We start from the raw sequence: 20,245 nt of genomic DNA, 5'->3' as shown, positions 1-20,245 counted from the left end.
CTGGGAAACTTTAAGAGGAGGCCTATTTTTAGCTCTAATTCGTCCCAAAACGTATTCAAAACGCCACCGCTGGCTGTACATGTTGTTAATCGGTTCACCCAGCGGCGGCTTTTTCTTTTTCGCGGAATGCATGTTCGCGCGAGGATTTAAAAAAAACGACGATCGTACAGAAATAAAAAGAAGGCACCTAGACGAACGAGAAGCGAGTAAAACGAGTGTAAGTGCCACCCAACCGACGACCGTCAACCGATCACCTCCCACACGGTCAACTTCAGCGCACATACCAATTGGACGTTTTCTTTTTTCTTTTCCTACCGGCAGCCGGTTGTTGGCAGACGAAGCGAAATCCTGAATAATGATCACATCGCGCACGGAAAACGGGCAGGGTTTCGCATAGTTAAGCGATGAATACTGCTACCTACCGTTCGAATGTTTTATTGGTTCCACGCAACCAGCCGGGTCAGCAGGATCCTAAAAACGGCAGAGTTGTCAGCAGAAGTGTGCTCCAGAAGATTTATCCCAGTGGAGTGTACGATGCTTTGTAAGGTGCAAAGTTCATTGAGGGCGTTTTCACGTGACACATTGAAAGTTCACCAACAGTTACTTCAGAGACTTTTTAAAAATACATTCGCTTTGCGAATGGTTTTGTGATTACTTTAAAACGTCCAAAAAGTATAACTAAGCTGCAAATTGTAGAGTAGTTTTAAGTAAAACCACAATAAAACTAGTTGACTAGAAGGATCGAAGAAATACGTAGTTTTATTGTAGTTTTGAGCTGATAATGTCTAAATTAAATAAAGACAAAACGAAACTCTGTTCCACTTTAAATTCTACTACCTACTTGTTTTGTTCTATCAGATGCGCATTTTGCCATGACTTGCAAGGTTTATCAGTGTCTCATTTTGAACTCCAGTTCAAACTAGTTCAATGAAGATGGTAAGTTGTGGGAGGCCGCATAACTAATTCGCTTGCTAATGGTTGCGCAGAAGGCACTGTTAGGTAGTCATATTTTCAAAGCCAACATCAAAGTGCTGTACGTTTTACCCTGCATTGCCGATATGCTGGCAGATGGGCATAGTTTTCAAATCTCTACCTCTGGCAGTAGATGTTGCCCACTGTCAAACACGTAGAGCAGGGATAGTGTTGCCAGTCCCATGGTTATTTCGTGATATTGTCACAAAAACTGATCGATCCCTTAATGATCCTAATTAAGGGAGATTTCGGATTCAGCACCTCGATAAACATAGAATTCACCTAAAATATCTCACGCAGCTGAAAAACACTTTTTTTGCAGACCATTATTATTTTTGTTTAATTTAACGGGAAATTAGCATTCATTAACTTTTCGTCGGAGAGCCCAATTTCGTAAGCAGTTTTTGGGCCAAAAAGGGGGGTTCTGTTTATAGAAATGTGTTCACTGCATTCTTCTAGCCAATCTGAATACAGCGAATATATTTTCATGAACAGAATTTTTGTTTCAAACAAAAAAACTGCTTTAGAAATTGGCAGAATCGATGAAGACTAATTTCACCTTAGAATGCTGTCTTTTAAAAATATAACAATGTGATAGTGCGTACTTTTACGCCTTTGCTGTCGTAATTGCACATGCACTTTAAAACTACGAAAGCTGTAAAAATGTCAGTGTTTTACAGATCTTTCATCAACACCACCGATAAATTAAACCAATAATAATCATCCTACTAATGTCAAAACTTTTTTTTAAATACGGTAATTGTTCTTTACACTAAATTTTAAGAAGGTCACCAATGTGTAAACATCAATTCTGAAGGGATGATCGCGAATATCGAGTGAAGTGTTATCACTGTGATTCTACGTTAAAATCTCGGTTCATTCCTATTCTCGCGATGCTGAGTTACTATCGAAAATTTCTTTAAGTGGTACTCTCTTGGATAAAAGTGATAGTCTATTGATTATTCGTCAGCAGTGTGCTAAAAATCGCTCGACAGATAACTGATTATTCGCAAATTATCTATTGTGTGGCTACCATCTTGCTTAATATCTGTGGCTGCTGTGGAACTCACCTACTCATCTACACTATTTCGTGATCCACAAATGTACACTCGCTCAACTAGCACCAAAGTACCACTCACGCAGGCAGCACAAGCAATGGGTAAAAACAAAACAACATTACCGGTGTCTGTTAGTGCTGATGGAAATGCATTGAAACGCTCCAGAGAAGAACTGAATAGAAGCAACGACCATGTAGATTCGTTAGACGATTTGCTACATCGTATGCAGCTAATGTTCGATGATACAAACGTGAAGATTGAGGTGAATATCGAGAGCAGTAAATGTGAGCTACAAAAAGAGATCGGAATTCTACGGGATGATATGCAGCAAATTAAGAATGAATTGTCATCTCAAGTTAAGCTGCTGAATGAATCTGTTTCAAGTATCCGTGATAATGTTCGTGCCAATGAAGAACGTATTTCTGTTGTCGAGAGGAGAAATGATTTATTGCTTTCGGGTGTTCCATTTCAACCAGCGGAGAGCCTGACGGATTACTTTATCAAAATTGCAATGGCTCTGGGCTACCGTGAAGAAAATATTCCTCAAATCTACGCTAAAAGACTGGCTAGAACGCCTATAGCTGTCGGAACTACTCCCCTGATCGCTTTACAATTTGGATTTAAATTTGCCCGTGACGATTTTTACAATCGATATTTGTTTTCCCGCAACCTTACGCTTGCACACTTGGGCTTCGATGTTAATAGCAGGATCTTCCTCAATGAAAGTTTGTCAGAGGAGGTTCGCAAAATTAAACCATTAGCGGTCAAGCTGAAAAAAGCTGGTAAACTGTTCTCCGTTTACACAAGGGATGGTGCTGTTTTCGTGAAGTCTAGTTCAGACGCTGCTGTTCAACGAATTACATCTTTGGGCCAACTGATGGAAAAATAAACCTTTCCTTTTTTTCTCTTTTTTTCCTTCATCATTGTTCCATGTATCCTTCCTACAATTTCCGTGATTAGTCCCCTCCTGAAAGTTATGATATATCAATCTCATCCATGAAGCTTTTCTTTATTCCTTTCAAGTCATTCCATGATTCCGATCATTATAAATTCCGTGATTCCTTCGTTCCTAAAAGTTATGCTGTTCGACGTTTGGACCACTCTGCTGTTGCTGCTGCTGCATTGATGATGTTGATGGGTGATATCGCTGCTGCTGCTGATCGCTATATTCGGAAGTTTATTATCGCATTTTTTGCATATTCTCAGTTTCTAAATGAACCATTGTACTATCTAAATACGTGACGTAGATTCACACACTCAGTATAGAAATAAGACATCTTTAAAGTAATGTATTATAATTTTTTGCATATGTATCTTCACTCAATATTCGATTTTGCTGCTAATATTCTCATTTGGGTCTGGGTTACGCTGTCTTGCTTTTGTCCTCTGATTTATCTACCTTCTGATGTCGGCTAATAATACAAGTGTTCCACCAAATACTAGTATTGCATGTATACCGCGAGTAGTTATGAATTGCGCATTAAGTTCTGACAGACTGAATATCTGTCACATTAATGTTCAAAGCTTATGCGCTCGCAACATGAGTAAATTCAATGAGTTAAAATTTATTATTAATGACAGCAAGCTAGATATAATTTGTATCTCCGAAACATGGCTTTCGGGCTGTGTTTCCGACGATGTAGTGTCTATTGATGGTTATAATTTGATAAGGAATGATCGTTCATATAGTCAAGGTGGCGGACTCTGTGTTTATTACAAGAATTACCTGAATTGTAAAATTTTATCCCACTCAAAATTTGCTGGTGATGTTGAGGTTGCTAACAAAACAGAATATATGTTCATAGAAGTTCAACATAACCATGCCAAATTTTTATTGGGAGCAGTATACAATCCCCCACGTAATGATTGCTCTGAAATTTTATACGATCAACTTACTGTGTTGGCACTACATTATACGAATATTGTAGTGGTTGGAGATTTAAATACCGACTTACGTTATTCTACAACTCGTGCTATTGAATTAAATGGTGCATTGAACGCTTTGGGTTTAACATGCGTCAATTTTGAACCTACACATTTTTATACTGGAGGAAGCTCGCTGCTTGACTTGGTATTAACGAATGATACTGAATTTATTTTGAATTTCAACCAAGTATCAGCGCCCGGTTTCTCTAAACATGATATTATATTTGCATCATTAGGCGTACACCGTAATGAGATTACTCACCACCCTTTGCAATATTTCAGAGATTACAATAGTATAGACTTGGTTGCGCTGCGTATCGCTTTTGAATCAATCAACTGGTCTCTATTGTATTCTATTTCTGACCCCGATGTTGCTCTGGACTTCCTTAACCATAAAATTACTGAGCTCTATGATTCATTCGTACCCACAAAAGTTCTAAAACCCAAGAAAAACAACTGGTTTAATAGTGAAATACAAATTGCCATGATTGAGAGGAACATTGCGTATCGTTTATGGATTTCTAGCAGAAATGCTTCAAATTTCAATCAATATAAGCGTTTGCGTAATAAAGTAACTCAACTGATTTCCACTGCTAAAGCGAATTATATGTCTTCTCGAATAAATACTTCAAGTTCCACTAATGATCTGTGTGTGTGTGTGTGTGTCTACAATCCATCGCCCACTGACCGGCAGCGCTTTTATGTAAAAAAATTACTTGCATCCAGTAAGTTTGTTTCTGTAAATGCAAATAATTTTAGTCCTGGAGATGGAAGGTGATAGCTCTATTGTTCATCCAGCGACCCATTTCTAGAATGCCTGGATATACACGTACATTCCGAGGTCGCCTTCATAAACAATAAGCCCCGCATGGATATTTTTACATATCCATAGTTCCAGAATAATTTTCATTATTCTGGCACGTATTTAGTTGAACAAAAACATAATTGCAAAATTCTTCTAGCCCAATTTCATTTTGATGCATAAAAGAATAATTTCTACCGTAGCGCCAGCTACATGTCAAATGAACCCACTTTTCGTCAATAAATATCGAAAATAATTTTCGTTAATTGACATTTGGAAGAATTTTACTTTGAAAATGTATACTTATCTCTTGCCAATCGACATGATCAGCATACTACAGGAAAGAACAGTACACTCGCGCAAACTATATCAATAAATACTTTGATTTAACACTGAAAATTTCTAGAAAAACGCAGCGTTCGAATGAAAACAAACAACCGGAACCGTGCTCCCAGACTCTCCCCCCATGGGCCAGCAATTAAAATGTCGCGAAATTTTGCCTTTCCGAATTACTGCCATTGCGTCATCCTCTTCATCATCGTTCACAGATAACTTCTCTTCTCTGTAATCAATCCCACTATTTACCTTGGAGATTTGGAGATTTCATTCGCTTGTTTAATCAATGTTTTACTCGAAAGACTTTTTTAATAGCAAGAATGCTCAGAAAGCGCAAAAATCCCCATATTCTGATCGCGTTTCCTAAATTCGTTCATCTGAGAGCTTCATATAATTTGGGTTTCAATAAATTGAAACGCGTCGTCTGGCTCATACAATGAAACATTTTCACAGCAGAGATGCTCTTCTATGTCTCAAATATGTTCAAGAACTGCAATTATTTGACCCACAGTTTCATTCTTTTGATTGCTAGTAGTCGAAGAAATTCAGTTCTTCTTTGATACCTGACCAGCAGGCTTGGCATACACTTTTCGCTTAGGTTTTGCTCTTTTGATTACTGCACGTCAGCCAAGCAAAATTTGAAAACGAGGTGTATAGGGGAATTTGTAGAGCTAGTAATTATCTACAATATTGCTGAAGAAAGTAAAGTTTTATCTTTAGTATTTACGCCACTGTCGGGGTGCAATGCCGTTGGTAGCAAAAAGAGCGCTCTTTTTGCTGCCAAGAGGGTAGCATCCTTATAGCGCCATAAATACAAAAGGCATAGTAATGCTTACTTCCGCAATGTTGTTGATAATAACTAATTCTACAAACGCCCCATACATCACTTTTTGAAATTTTGCTTGGCTGAGATGCTGTAATCAAAAGAGCAAAATCGGAGCGAAAAGTGTATGCCAAGCCTGCTGACCAGACATAGTTTAGAATCACAGTTTTAGAGGAGTTTAAAAAAACTACTGTCTTACCTAACTTATAACGAATATACGTGTTATTGCAATAAAACATAACCTTACCGTTTTATTCATTTATAACGTATATGCGGCTAATATCGATAACAAACGATTTATTGTAACTTGAGCTTTTGTTATTGCATTTAACTTGTAAAAAGTTACACAAATAACAATTCAGTTTTACAATAAAATTATTGCAGTAGTACCTATACTGGCACTTGAAATGTAACCTTTAAGTGCGCTGTTTTCAGTGATCAAAATTAACGATACAAGGGCAATATTTTTCGAAACCTTTCGAACCAACACGATCCCGCGAATACAACGTATATTCACAGTGAGTCAGGTAACACAGTAGGATATTAAAAAAATACCGGTTTTCTGTCTTTCCAAAACCGGTATTTCCGTATCCAAAAATTGGTCGGTATTACCGACTTTGGTACTACCGATACTACCGGTTAGACAGCTTTACTGCAGACCCAATGAGGTTTTATCTATGCTTTGCTAGTCCAGTAGAAATTACTTGATAAATATTTCAAAAGAGCCAATCAACCAAATGTAAACAAACCGGGTGAGACTTCCTTTTTCTACACTCTTAAATGAATTTACATGAAAACAGATTAGTTAGAGCTAAAACTTGGTTAAAGCTTAACATGTCCTTAAAGTATACAAACTCAGATACTGAGTATTTTTTTAACCTAAAAATTGGTAGCAGGAACATAAAACTGTTTTTTTTTTGTCACAGCGAATAACTTATTGATTATTGATAGTAAATAGCCGAAATTAATCAATTTTTATTTTCAAAATCTGAGTTTGTACACTTTCGAGACATTTTGAGCAGTTTTAACCAAGTTTCAGCTATATTCAATCTATTTATAGGTAAACTCATTTATGAGTGTATGCTTCTCCAGCCAAAACAACTTTCACTCAGTTTGTTTACATCTTGCAGTTAGGCCCTTTTCAAATGCTTGTCGAGAATAACTCTTACCCGGTTTGTGTACATTCAGTAAACAGGCCGTTTGAAAAGCTTCAAAGCTACAAAAACAGCATCGGTTAAATTGGTGTTCTATAAAATTTTAAAGCGGTTATTCTTAATGCTACTTTCAAACTCTTATTAAGAAAATTACGCTTCATTGAAAAGCTATTTTATAGCGATTTTTAAAAGGTTGTGGTACACGTCTTGAATTCGATTCGAATTTCGGAACGGTTGTTTTTAAATGACAAACTATGACGATATCTTTCGCGTCGCTGTTAACTAGCAAAATTCCATATTTTGTGTAGTAAATTCAAACTCTTTTTGCTGCTCTCAAGGACTTTCAGTTAATTTAGCTAGTTAACGTTTTGATTCATGTAGACAACAGCGTCAGATGAATTTATGCACAAATCTTATACAAATATTGCTTAAAAGTATCCACAGTCGATCCTTTGGTTTTTTCTAGTTTGCTTAGAGGATTCAAATTAAGCGAAGAAGTAGACCACTCTTTCGAAGAAATAAAATCCGGAAAATTATCCTCACATCAAGCTTGTGTTGCTTTAACCTGGTGAGACGGTGCAAAATCATGCTGGAAGCAGGATGGTGCATTTTTGTAGTGTTTTTCGATAAGCAAATACCGTGAACGCAGGTAATTCCGACCAGTTTTTAATTCCGATCACTCAACTAAAGTAGCCGATTTATTAAAGATTGAATTAAAATTTATAGTTCATTGGCAAGCTTTGATCATGAGGATTCTCATAAACTATGGTTTTTGATTCCATCTTCTAAAAATCAACTACTTTATTTGAGTGAACGGAATTAGGAGCTGATCAGAATTACACGCGTTCACGGTAGTTCTTCTTCGGTAGTTGATTTTAAAACTAGGTTCAATGAACAGCAATGGATCCTTAAAATTTTCCGATACCATCACGCTGGGAACATTATGGAACCTTTGAACAGCTAGTTCATTCCGCGGAATTTCAGAAAAATGTACTGCATATATCCGATCATTTTGTTGATTGTGGTGATCCTGTGGCACGAACATTTTTTCGTTCGAAACCAGAATTTCACATTTACCGTTTCACTTGAGCAGCTGCCGACATCTTTAGACTTTAGGGCGACATGCATTTAGTACGTCACGCAAATTTCGACCAAAATCAAGGCAAGGCCCCTTCACAACAAAAAAATATAAATATTCATTCCAACCTTTTTATTTAACCCTCTAACGGGCAACATCGTAAAAACAATGCGATCGAGCAAATGATTACTTTATCATGAAAGTATACTCAAAAGAAGCTCGAGTGTTGATTTTCATGGGAAAATATTTATCTGGAGGACCGCTAGGTATGAAATAGTCCAATTTCTCTTTTTAGTTTTTCATACCTAACGCTCTACCCAAATATTTTTTCAGTTCAAATATACCACAAAATTGAAAAAAAAAGCATGTAAATTACTTTTCGGAAAAATTTTAGATCGAACATTTTGTTCTAGATGTCCTTTTTCTTCAAACGTAAAAAGAAGAATATTCGCAATTTTTTTCAGAATTTCAGAACCATAATTTCAGAATGTTGTAATATTAGTATCAACATGTCAGGAAATCTGTTCTGAACATATTTCTCATATTGTTAATTCAAGACAAATTTCGTAAGCGAAGGCCGTCTACAGACGGTCTTACCCGTTAGCGGGTTAAAGCTATCAAATGAATTTCAGCAAATAAAAAAAGGAAATGTTTTGGTTTGATGTTTGATGGTTTCCAATTGCTGCGATCGGATACGCCTCAGAAGTCGCTGATGTGTCGATTAATGTTTCGCGCATATCCACGTCCCTTACATCCATCCATTCAAATTCGTCTGATCTAGTTGAAAGAATCAGGACTTCCTGCTGACGTCTTGCGGCAACACGCCTTGGAAGAACTTTTCTGACGGATTTTGTTATTTTGTGTAGTTATCCAATCGTGCATTCATTCAACACTACCTTAGATGCGAAATTTAACCAGTAAGTGGCATAAACCCTATCCTTCAGGGAGCTTTTGGGTGAAGGGCAGTATAAATTATACCGAAAACCCTTAATAGCAGGCTTGGAACTTCGGTACGAGTTTATGTTCATCGATTAGTTTTAGGAAGAAAATCAAGGGAAATTATTGCTATTGGTCTCTAGTAGCATCGATTGGGAGAGGCTGTTAGAGTCAATAGGATCGTAGCAACTGGCTCTGTAATTGTCCTGCACTCTAACAGCTGGCTGCGAAGTCTGTCGTATAAAAACAGAAGGTCAAGTTTCGATAACGGAATGTAGCACCAAGGCTTTGGTTTGCTTTGCTCTGGTAGCAGGTAGCACATCGGAGTCCCTCAGGAGTTTGTACGACTGATATTTGCGGTTGCAAAAATCTTTTAGGCAGGACGGTACGCAAGGAGCTCTTCAGTGGTGTACAGCATATTCTGTAAAGCCTTAATGGAGAGTTCATACTACGTAGAAGAATAAATGAGTCCTGTTCACACATATATGTTAAAAAAAAGTTTTCATTCAAAAAGTTTACCTAATTGTTTTAAAATCCATCAGTACGTTAATTTTATAGAAGCCTTCAATAGTTGTATCTTAAAATGAAGGCTTATAATTACCTGAATAAATTTTCCATTTGATTTTTTTTCATGTGACGTCACATAACTTCATACTCCCCCTCCCACAAATCGTCACGATTAGGTTAACCCCCCCTCCCTCCTAACAGCGTGACGTACTGTATAGATGCCCCCTAGACTGCAACCTGTCTGCTTTTCAGTCAAATCGTTCTGTCAAATTCGCTCTCTTACTCGTTTGATGGCCTCCGGTGTCGGTATTTTCTAAGAATCGGTTTATTCCGAGTGGCTTCAGCTCCTTTAAAATACTACGCTATCGAAAATTTGTCAAAAACAGATTTATCACAAGGTTCCTTTTTGCGTTCATGATTACCACAACTCTTGAAAGCATGAAAATTCGCTGTGTTGATATTTTAACCACGAAACGAAAAATATCCAGGCACATCTGTGATTTACCCATTTTTAATTAATCACGTCCAAAAAACACTGCCAGTTATAACTACTGTAAAGTATAGCAATCTGATATTTCTCGCAAACTGGACCTCGGTTTCTTTGTTTTGTTGGTTGACGTTTGTAGAAGACATTTATAACGGTTGCACTACTGTAAACGAAAAAAACGACTAAAAGTTTTGGAAAATCACATTATTTAATTTCAGATTTCGGTTCTGCAGACTTTTCTGTTTATTTTGATACTAATTTCGTAATGAACCGACCACGAGAAGTGAATGAAAAACAATCGTAGGTATATATAACCATTCTAGGACTGCATGGAACAAACTCATTGTAATAAAACGCCGGTTTTGTAAAAACACGATTTTCAAAAATACATAACCTTTTTCCCAGAAACTAATTAATGGATTGGAACAAACTTTTTCCGTATTGTTGGAAGAAGTTTGAAAAAGATTTTTATAACTCTTAAACTTTGTAAACGAAGCACAGCTTGAGCAAAAGTAAAGAAAAGAAGAAAAAAGGATAGTTGAAAAACTATAATTTTGTCTTTTTTTCTGGCTGTGTTTTGTATACGCATCTAGAATGCATATGTGTTTGATCATTTTCCATACACTTCCCGTGGTCTGATCATTACAAAATTAGTATCAAAGTATATAGAAAAGTAGAGTCGACATCTGAAATAAAATATGGTAATTTTTTCAAAATTTCAAGTAACTCTTGAACGTATGATTAGAATGTTGTGATGTTGGTACACCAAATTATCAAGAAATCTGCTCTGAACACATTTTTTATTTATTTTTATTTACTTGTATACAGGCTTGGCATACACTTTTCGCTTTGATTTTGCTCTTTTGATTACTGCTCCTCAGCAAAGCAGAATTTGAAAAAGTGGTATATGGGGCGTATGTAGAGCTAGTAATTATCTATAATATTGCTGAAGAAAGTGAAGTTCTATCTTTAGTATTTACGGCGCTGTAGCGCAGCAATGCCGTTGGTAGCCAAAAGAGCGCTCTTTTTGCTACAAAGAGGGTAGCAGCCTTATAGCGTCATAAATACAAAACGCACAGTAACGCTTACTTCAGCAATATTGTAGATAATAACAAATTCTACAAACGCCCCGTACATCACTTTTTCTAATGTTACTTGGCTGAGATGCAGTAATCAAAAGAGTAAAATCGAAGTGAAAAGTGTATGCCAAGCCTGCTTGTATACTATAGTATGACTATACGTGGTCGTGACGTAAACTATTTTGGATAGGGAGGATGTGTCTAATGCGACGAATGATTAATTGGAGGAACTGGAATGGCAGGTGGGGCTCGCACCTACACTCTTTCGGTTGGTACTCGAATGTTTTAGTAAATTAACGGGTTGGCAGTAGCTTAATTAGTAAAACACTCGGGTACGAATATAACAGGGTGAGGGGTGACCTAATTAGTTAACTAATTGCGTTTCGCTGCATCGCATGTAATCTAGAATTTATGAATGAAGAGAAAAAGAATTTGTCGAAATATGTCTAGGATCTGCCATAAGCTAAATATTTGGTCCGGTGTGGATTGTCCCGCTTGAAGTGATATTTGCCACTGAAGGATTTTTGTAATGGTCATTCTTTGAAACAAGATGTGGGAGAATTGATATATGCTGGGTTCTTATACCTCGGTAATTGCCACTTTTGAATCAGCCTTTCTTGTAGATCGAGTTTACGAGACCTCCAAAATAATCTGCCGGTAGTTTCTCCTCAGATTATACCCGCAGCCGATGGATTTTATGAATAAACTAGCTGAGTCCCCGATCTTGGTCGTGGTCACCCCCCGTTTTGTCTCTCAGTCATTTGCAAGTTTTCGTTCCAGGAATTCCGATAATGCAGACAGTTGAACCCTTTTTCCTCATTTGTCTTAATGCCTGCCACTTGTATATCTGTTGCTAGTCCAATGCTAGGTGCACAAATATTTGATGCGAATATTTCTGTTACTTTAATTCACAGACGACAATTGAATCTTACTGCATTGTGCCACATTTCTACGAGCCATAGCGGTCAGTATTAATTCATATCAGCATCAGCATTAAATCAACCACGTTAGTAAGGCACAATAAGTATGCGAAATTTTATTGCTCTTACTATTTTGTTCTAATGCCAAAGAATAGCATTCTAATATGACACTGCTATCTTCTGTCTAATCTATGAGCCACGATTGTCGCTTTTAAACAAGAGCTGAAAGATTTTACGAACATTTTTTCTGCATCGAAGTTTCTAGATTGCAGTGAAACAACATTTTTTAGCGTTTTTCAAATCCGTAATCCCTTGGTTTGGCTTCGGCGATGAATTATGATCCACTCTACAATGTGTCTCGACACCAGATGGGGCCTTTGCCTGGTTGTAAATAGTGAATCGTAAAATAGAATTCGTTAGGCTTGTGTATTTTCACGAGTACCTAGCCGAATATCTATGTGAGTTGCAAGCGAAATGATCTTTTCGGCACACTCTCGACCGATGATATCCACTTGTGGTTGGGATCAAGCCGATTTCGTTTGAAGGCACTTACATGTGGAATGCTTCACTATATATACGAAACAGCCGATGCGATGGGGTGAACGACGTTGGATCCTTGCACAGAATTCTAAGGGGTTGAAACACGCGTGTTTGCATTTGTGCTGCATTTATTTGAGTTTAATTGTATGTGCTTTATTAATGTTAGCAAATTTTGATGGAAACTGTACTTGTACATGAACGGAATGAAGATGAGTTCATTATGTCAAACAACGTTTTCCTTTGGTAAATCCTATGTACTATGTAGTATGTAGTCTTACGACTACAATGTAAGTCATAATAATTTTCTTTTCATATGGTAATGAATTTAAAACAAATCAAAAACAAATTGGAGATAAAAATCTAAACAAAGTGGAAAAATATTAAATTACCGGTTATGATAATTAGTGACTAAACAGTGAAGTTCAATGTATGATTCGTACATTCCATAAATATATTGTAAATGCGTAAATACGTATCTGTTGTAAATAACTTTATTAGTGGAATTTAATTGTGAAAAAAAATCTCTCTTTTAATTTTCGTTCCACTAATACACTCAAAAACCTTTAAATCTATCAAAAGGGTACCCCACGTTCAAAAAATTATAAGATTTCATTTCACATTTATTCCTAATATTGTCTTCAATTACATTGTATCAAAGTTTCTATTACTTTTGACAGCGCATAGCCCTAACCAAAAATTCAAGCTCCTAAAACGAACAAATCTGAATTAAATTTAAGTTGAAATGTTAAGCTGCCAACCTAGATGTCTGTCAGCTTGTCTTATTTCGATGGTTTTGAAAATAACCACCGGAAGCGAACGAGACGTTGTCGCATTTGCACACGAAAATGTATTACGAGTATGAGTATTGATGACATCAACTACTCGATAAGTAGGTACTTGTTTGTCGAATTGTTTGTCAAAATTTAACGCTTCTTGCTTTACGACTTCTATTCAAAGCGTAATTTTACTTGTACGATGAATCGTTCAATATTCGAACTGTTTTTTTCGTTTCAATACCCATCCAATGTTGTCCCTGGAAATACATATTTAATTTGGTTGCTACAGGCATTTAAAAATAATGGAGGCGCATTGTCTATTCTGAGTGGTAACGTATATCTATGAGTAAAGTAAAAGCACAAAATTAATGGTCGTCTGTTGAGTGTGCATATAGATACAAAAAATACAATAAAATGAACCTGAATCACCAGGAATTCGTCTCATAATCGTCTAGAAAATAATTATTTGGAAGCAATTCGTACACAGAAAAGCATACATGCATACATATGCTAGTCTCTTGTCTATTTTCTCTGGCCTTTGAGCTTAGTAGAAGCAGGTAGCCTTTGCATCATTCGGAAAATCTGTGCACATCTGTGTGTTGATATGATGATGAACATGGCCGGCTGGTTGCGCCGTAGAAGAAACCACAACAATCATACACACGAAATAACCGCGGCGTTGCAATGAAAAGCGTTTGGATTTGGGTTAGGTTGACCGAAATAGAAAACCAGTGGAAAGCGGCAATGTTCGCGATGCGTGTTTTTCCTAAACTCGGAGTGGTGGTGAAATTTATATAAAAAAATATATATCGAGGACACAACCGACCGGCAGCACCGCGCGCACCGTCGTCAGTTCGCATCGCTAATTGGTGGAAAAATTTCATTTCGCTTCGGGCGAATGAAAAACCGAAAGCAACTAGCCGCTGCTGCTAGCTTAATGCGTGACGAATTATGTAGGAATTCGTATGTTCCTCCATGCTCTACAGTGGTATGTATTTTTGTTACCATTCGTGTATTGCATGTTGTTTTTTGCAGGCACCCACTTGATAGTACGGATTTCTAACATCTGGATGGTTTGTAGGTAATGTATAAACAGAGGAAGGAATTCCTAGTCGGTTGCAGTACAACTAAAATTTTGAAGTTTATTTATGTTACCACTTCTGGGGTTTGTTTCGATATTCAGTACATGGTTTTTGACTACTCTTTATTCAGTTTGAAGGGTCGTTAATCACGTATTTGATAAGAACTGTCTGCGCTCATTCACTTAAATTATAGCAACTCTTATCCCTACCCCCTTATGGCATCAGCCGAGATATGACCGACCTTAGTGGAAATCGGTGGACACTAAGACCGTATACTGGCAGGGAAGAGGCACTTATGCGAACGTACAAGGATAAACCTTGGTAGGCTTGAGCGTCTAATCCTATGTTAGCGGTGGTTCTGGCAGATGCAACATCGTTTCCTCAATTTAGTGAACATCTGCACTGCATTTCAGGTTCGGCTCACGACAGTGTGTGACTCGTAGCGGACGCCCAGCCAGTTAATAATAATAATAAACTACAATTGTCCTTTACACTACTTTTTCGAATTCTGTTTCGTTGAGGTGCTGAAGCCTAATGAGCATGTACTGAGCAAAAAACCGAAAATGAAGCCTGAATTACCAGAAAAGCGCAAATTTGAAGTTTAATGAAACAAGTTACAAGTTTATTGGAAACATGTTATTCTTGAGACGTTACTATATCTAATATAAATAGCACTGAAGAGTAATTGAGGAGGAATTTGGCCAACTATCAACGAGCACGGAATGAGTTGACCACAATCCTGAGGAGGAAAAAGCGCCAGAAGGAGGACAGAGATCGTGAGGAGCTGGAACAATTATGCCGGGCTAATGAAATGTGCAAGTTCCTTCTCATAGAACTTGCACATTTTACCAATGTCGTAATGGATACATACCGTAACCTGATATGTGTAGGTACGAGGAAGAAAATCAGGTCACAAACAAGCGCGAGTTGCTCGACAGGTGGAAGTAGTTCTTTGATGAGCCCCTCAACGACGATATAGCAGAAGGAGACGCAATGGAAGTTAACCTAGAAGTACCTACAAACGACAACAGCGTGCCGGCTCTCGATCTCGAAAAGTCCGAAGAAATCGGTCTGCTAAAGAATAATAGAGCCACCGGAAAGGACCGACTCCCGGCAGAACTCTACAAAAATGGCCAATAACCGCTAGCAACGGCACTTCACTGGATAATTTCAAGGATTTGGAAGGAAGAGAAACTACCGGAGAAGTGGATGGAAAGTGTAGTCAGTCCCTTTTACAAAAAGCCGCTAACTAGCCGCTGTAACTTGCTGTAACTACCTCGGCATTACGCTGGTCAACGCCGCCTACAAGGTGCCCACTCAGATTTTGGTGCGTCTTTTATCCCCAATAGCAAGAGAATTCGTTGGGTATTATGAGGCGGACTTTATGGGGGCCCGTGCTACTACGGATCAAATTTTCACTCTCCTACAAATCCTCCAGAAATGTCGAGAGTACAACGTGCTCACGCGTCATATTTTCGAGGATTTCAGAGCAGCATACGATACAGTTGAACGCGAACAGTACGATTTTCCTGACAAACTGACGCATCTGATCAAAGCTACCCTAGAGCGCACGTAGCAGCGTTTCGGGGACACTCTCGAGTCCTTTCGAATCGTGCAAAGGGAAGGACTTTCCTGTATTCAATATTGCTATTCAATATTGCTATTGAAAGTGTGAACCGGAGAGCGGGCATCGAAACGAGATGAACGATCTTCAGCAAAAGTTGCCAACTCCTAGCCTTTGCAGACCACCATGACATCATTACTAGAAACCTTGGGACGGCGGAGGCAATCTACATCAGACAGAAACGGAGGCTCCATTCAAAAAGTTTTGTACAATATCTGACTGCAGCTGTACACTGCTGTCTGTACGGAAATCCACTTTTTCTTGATGTCTTTCTCAGATTTGACATCCTTGGGATGCTTCTGTAATGCCTTCTTCATAATAGCCCAGTATTTTTCAATGGGCCTTAGCTCCGGTGCATAGGGTTTCATGCCCTTGGGTACGGAAGTAACTCCGTTAGCTTCGTACCACTCCAGGACATTCTTTGAATAATGGCACGAAGCTAGATCCGGCAAGAATTGTACGCTCCTCGTGTTGCGTCGACAGAGGAAGCAGACGCTTCTTTAGACATTCCTTGAGGTTGATCTGTCCGTTTACAGTCCCGGTAGTCACGAACGGAGCACTCCGTTTGCCACATGAGCAGATCGCTTGCCAAATCATATATTTCTTGGCAAATTTTGAAACTTTCTGCATCTTTACTTCCTCCAGAATATCAAACTTGTGCTGGGCGGTAAAGTACAGTAGCCCCAGAAGCTGCCGGAAGTCCGCCTTGACGTAAATCTCACCATCCATGATGAGAGAGTTAAAGATTTTCCAGGCGTATGCGCAAAATAAATTTGCGACGTTGCTTTTTGGGTGACGCCATTTTCTCCAATTTTCGAAAAACTGACCGCGATAAAAACAGTGTGAACAAAGCACTCTAAACTACTTTTACCCAAATTTTCAAGAGAAAATACCCCATGGGTAATCGCATTTTTATAAAAAATCTATCTATTTATATAATAGGCTTACGTCTGTACCGAAAACCAGGTCTCTGACAGGACGTCATGCTTTCGTAGCAATGGGTTGTATTCTCAGTCACCTCACTGGTCGACTGCTGGACTGCTCGATTGCTCAACTGGTTGACTAGACTCACAGACTGCTCGACTGAACTGTTCGATTCGACTGCTCGACTCAACTGCTTAACTGCTTGACTAAACAGCTCGATTTAACTGATCGGGTGGACTACTCGACTTAACTACACTGAAGTCGCATTTTACGCGACTATTTATACGCGAATTTCGGAATTTAAGCGGTTTTTTTACGCGAATTTCGGAATTAACGCGTTTTTTACGCGATTTTCGGAATTTTGCGCGGATGTGTTTAAAACGTCTATTTTTTCGCGTAGTGTTGAAATCCACAGTTTTTTTACGCGAAATTTTGTTTTTTTACGCGAATTTTGGAATTTATGCGGTTTTTACGCGAATTTCGGAATTTACGCGGTTTTTTTACGCAAATTTCGGAATTTACGCGGTTTTTTACGCGATTTTCGGAATTTACGCGGATGTGCTTAAAACGTCTATTTTTTCGGGTGTTGAAATCCACAGTTTTTTACGCGAATTTTAGTTTTTTTACGCGAATTTTGGAATTTATGCGGTTTTTTTTACGCGAATTTCGGAATTTACGCGGTTTTTTTACGCGGTTTTGATTTACGCGGAACGTATCCTTCGCGTAAAAAGCGACTTGAGTGTACTCGATTCGACTGCTTGATACGTCAGCTTGACTTACTACTCGACCCGACTGCTCGACTTAACTGCACGATTGAACTGCTCGTCTGGACTGTTCGATTCGACTGCTCGACTGGATTGCTTGACTGGCCAGCATGATTCATCTGCTCGATTAGACTGCTCGACTCAACTGTTCGATTCGACGCTCGACTCAACTGCTCGATTCAACTGCTCGACTGGACTACTCGACTGAACTGCTCGGCTCAACTGCTCGACTAAACCACTTGACCCGACAGCTCGACTAGACAGCTCGACTCAACTGCTCGACTCAACTGCTCGATTCAACTGTTGGACTAGACTACTCATTTCAACTGCTCGACTGGACTACGCAACTTAACTGCTGGATTGAACTGCTCGACTAAACTGCTCGATTAAACTGCTCAACTCAACTGCTCAACTCAACTGCTCGGCTGGACTGCTTGACTGAACAGCTTGATTCTAGCTTGCAGCTAGACTGCACGATTTGACTGTTCGACTTGACTGTTCGACTCGACTGCTCGACCCAATTGCTTGACTCGATTGGTTGATTCGATTGCAAGACTCGCCTGCTCAACTCGATTGCGTGTCGCGATATCATATGGTCGGTGCTAAATCAGACCGGTCCAAGTCGTAAAATTTTAAAAAATGACTTAATGATAACAAACGATCAAGAATTTTCTTAGCAACATTTTACTCTAATCAGACTACATACATGTTGCAAACAGCCAGAAGTTTTTATTCAGTTGAATAAAATCCAATACGACCATAATTATTATTGGTACAATTTTTTTTTGTATGCCATGTATTTTTACTTTTAGGTATCATAATGCTTTCTATTGTTGAATAATTTCCCCAAAGTTAGCAAATTCCTTTCTTTTTTTTTTCATTGATGATGATGATGGTGATGATGATGATTTTGATGATGATGATCATGATGATGATGATGATTATTTTAATGATGATGATAATGATGACGATGATGATGATGATGATCATCATAATGATGATGATGATGATAATGATGATGATGATGATGATTTTGTTGAGGATGATGATTATTTTGATGATGATGGTGCTGATGATGATAATGATGATGAATTATGAATCAAACCACGCAACAATTTAAAAATTAAATATTGATGCATTATTCTCTGCTAAAAATATATACGAAAGGAATTCTGTACCTTTAGAAGAGTGAGTCAGTTTTGACATGCTAGAATCATTATCTAACCTGAAAACTATGACATTTATTTTAAAATAAATTATAAAAAAAAAGTTTTTTTTTTCACGCGGAAACCGAGTCTAAAAACCCGGATAATCGAGTCCGAACTGCGTATGGTAGGAAAAGGCTCCAGTTAAAGTAGAGTAAGGAGGGGTAAAAGTGCGATGCGGGTAAAAGTGCGATTAAGTGATTTATCGGTGCAGATTCTGAGTAAATTTTCTACATTGGCATGGATGGTTGACTACTTTGACAGCTTGAATCTAACGTAAATTTTGGTTGCTTACGAAGTGTAGTTGCTGAGTTATGTGCAAATGTCATTTTAGGGCGGTTTTGATGTAGTTTTTTGTTATACGGCAAATACGCCCTCCTCCCCTGTCAGCATACGACCTTGGTTTCCACCGGGGTTGATTACCCGACCTCCGAGATTGCTCGTATCCCGGCTGGTACCACGAGGAGGTGGGGGTAGGAGTTGCTAGGTAAGAGGCTGTGAACCACTGTGGGGTCTATTTTATGCCCAGTGCACAAGGCACCGATGATACGCATTACCAAGCCGTTTACCAACCTTTTTCACACTCCAATTAGTTCTGAAATGTTGGGGGTACAACGTGCGCACGCATCATGTTTTCGTGGATTTCAGGGAAGCATACGATATAGTTGAACGCAAAAGCTATGGCAAATAATGCTCGAGAACGGTCTTCCGAATAAACTAACATCGTTTATCAAAGCTACCCCGGAGCGAGTAAAGGGGATATGTGCGTGAGTCAGGGCCACTCTTGAGTTTTTTTCGGTTGTTTAACATCACCATTGAAGGAGTGATCCGGTGAGTGGGTATCGCAATAAGTAGCATATTTTTTAGTAAAAGACGCCATCTTCTAGGATTCGCAGATGACTTCAACATTATAGTTAACAACTTTGAAGACGACGGAGGCAATACGCAATGCTGGACTAAAAGCAGAGGCTAGGATTGGGCAAAATATAAGTGCGTACCGGAAATGTAGAAACTCAAAGGAGAAAAAACTTCTAAAGACGGTAATCGTTAACGGTGACGAACTTAAGGTGAAATTAGTCGTCATCGATTCTGCAAATGTCAAAAGCAGTTTTTTTGTTTGAAACTAAAATTTCGATCATGAAAATATATTCGCTGTGTTCAGATTGGTAAGAAGAATGCAGTGAATACATTTCTATAAACAGAACCACGCTTTTGGGCCCAAAAACTGCTTACGAAATTAGGCTCTACGACG

The sequence above is a fragment of the Sabethes cyaneus genome, chromosome 3 (assembly GCF_943734655.1).
Source record: "Sabethes cyaneus chromosome 3, idSabCyanKW18_F2, whole genome shotgun sequence".
Lineage (NCBI taxonomy): Eukaryota > Metazoa > Arthropoda > Insecta > Diptera > Culicidae > Sabethes > Sabethes cyaneus.
This window is presented reverse-complemented; position numbering follows the sequence as displayed.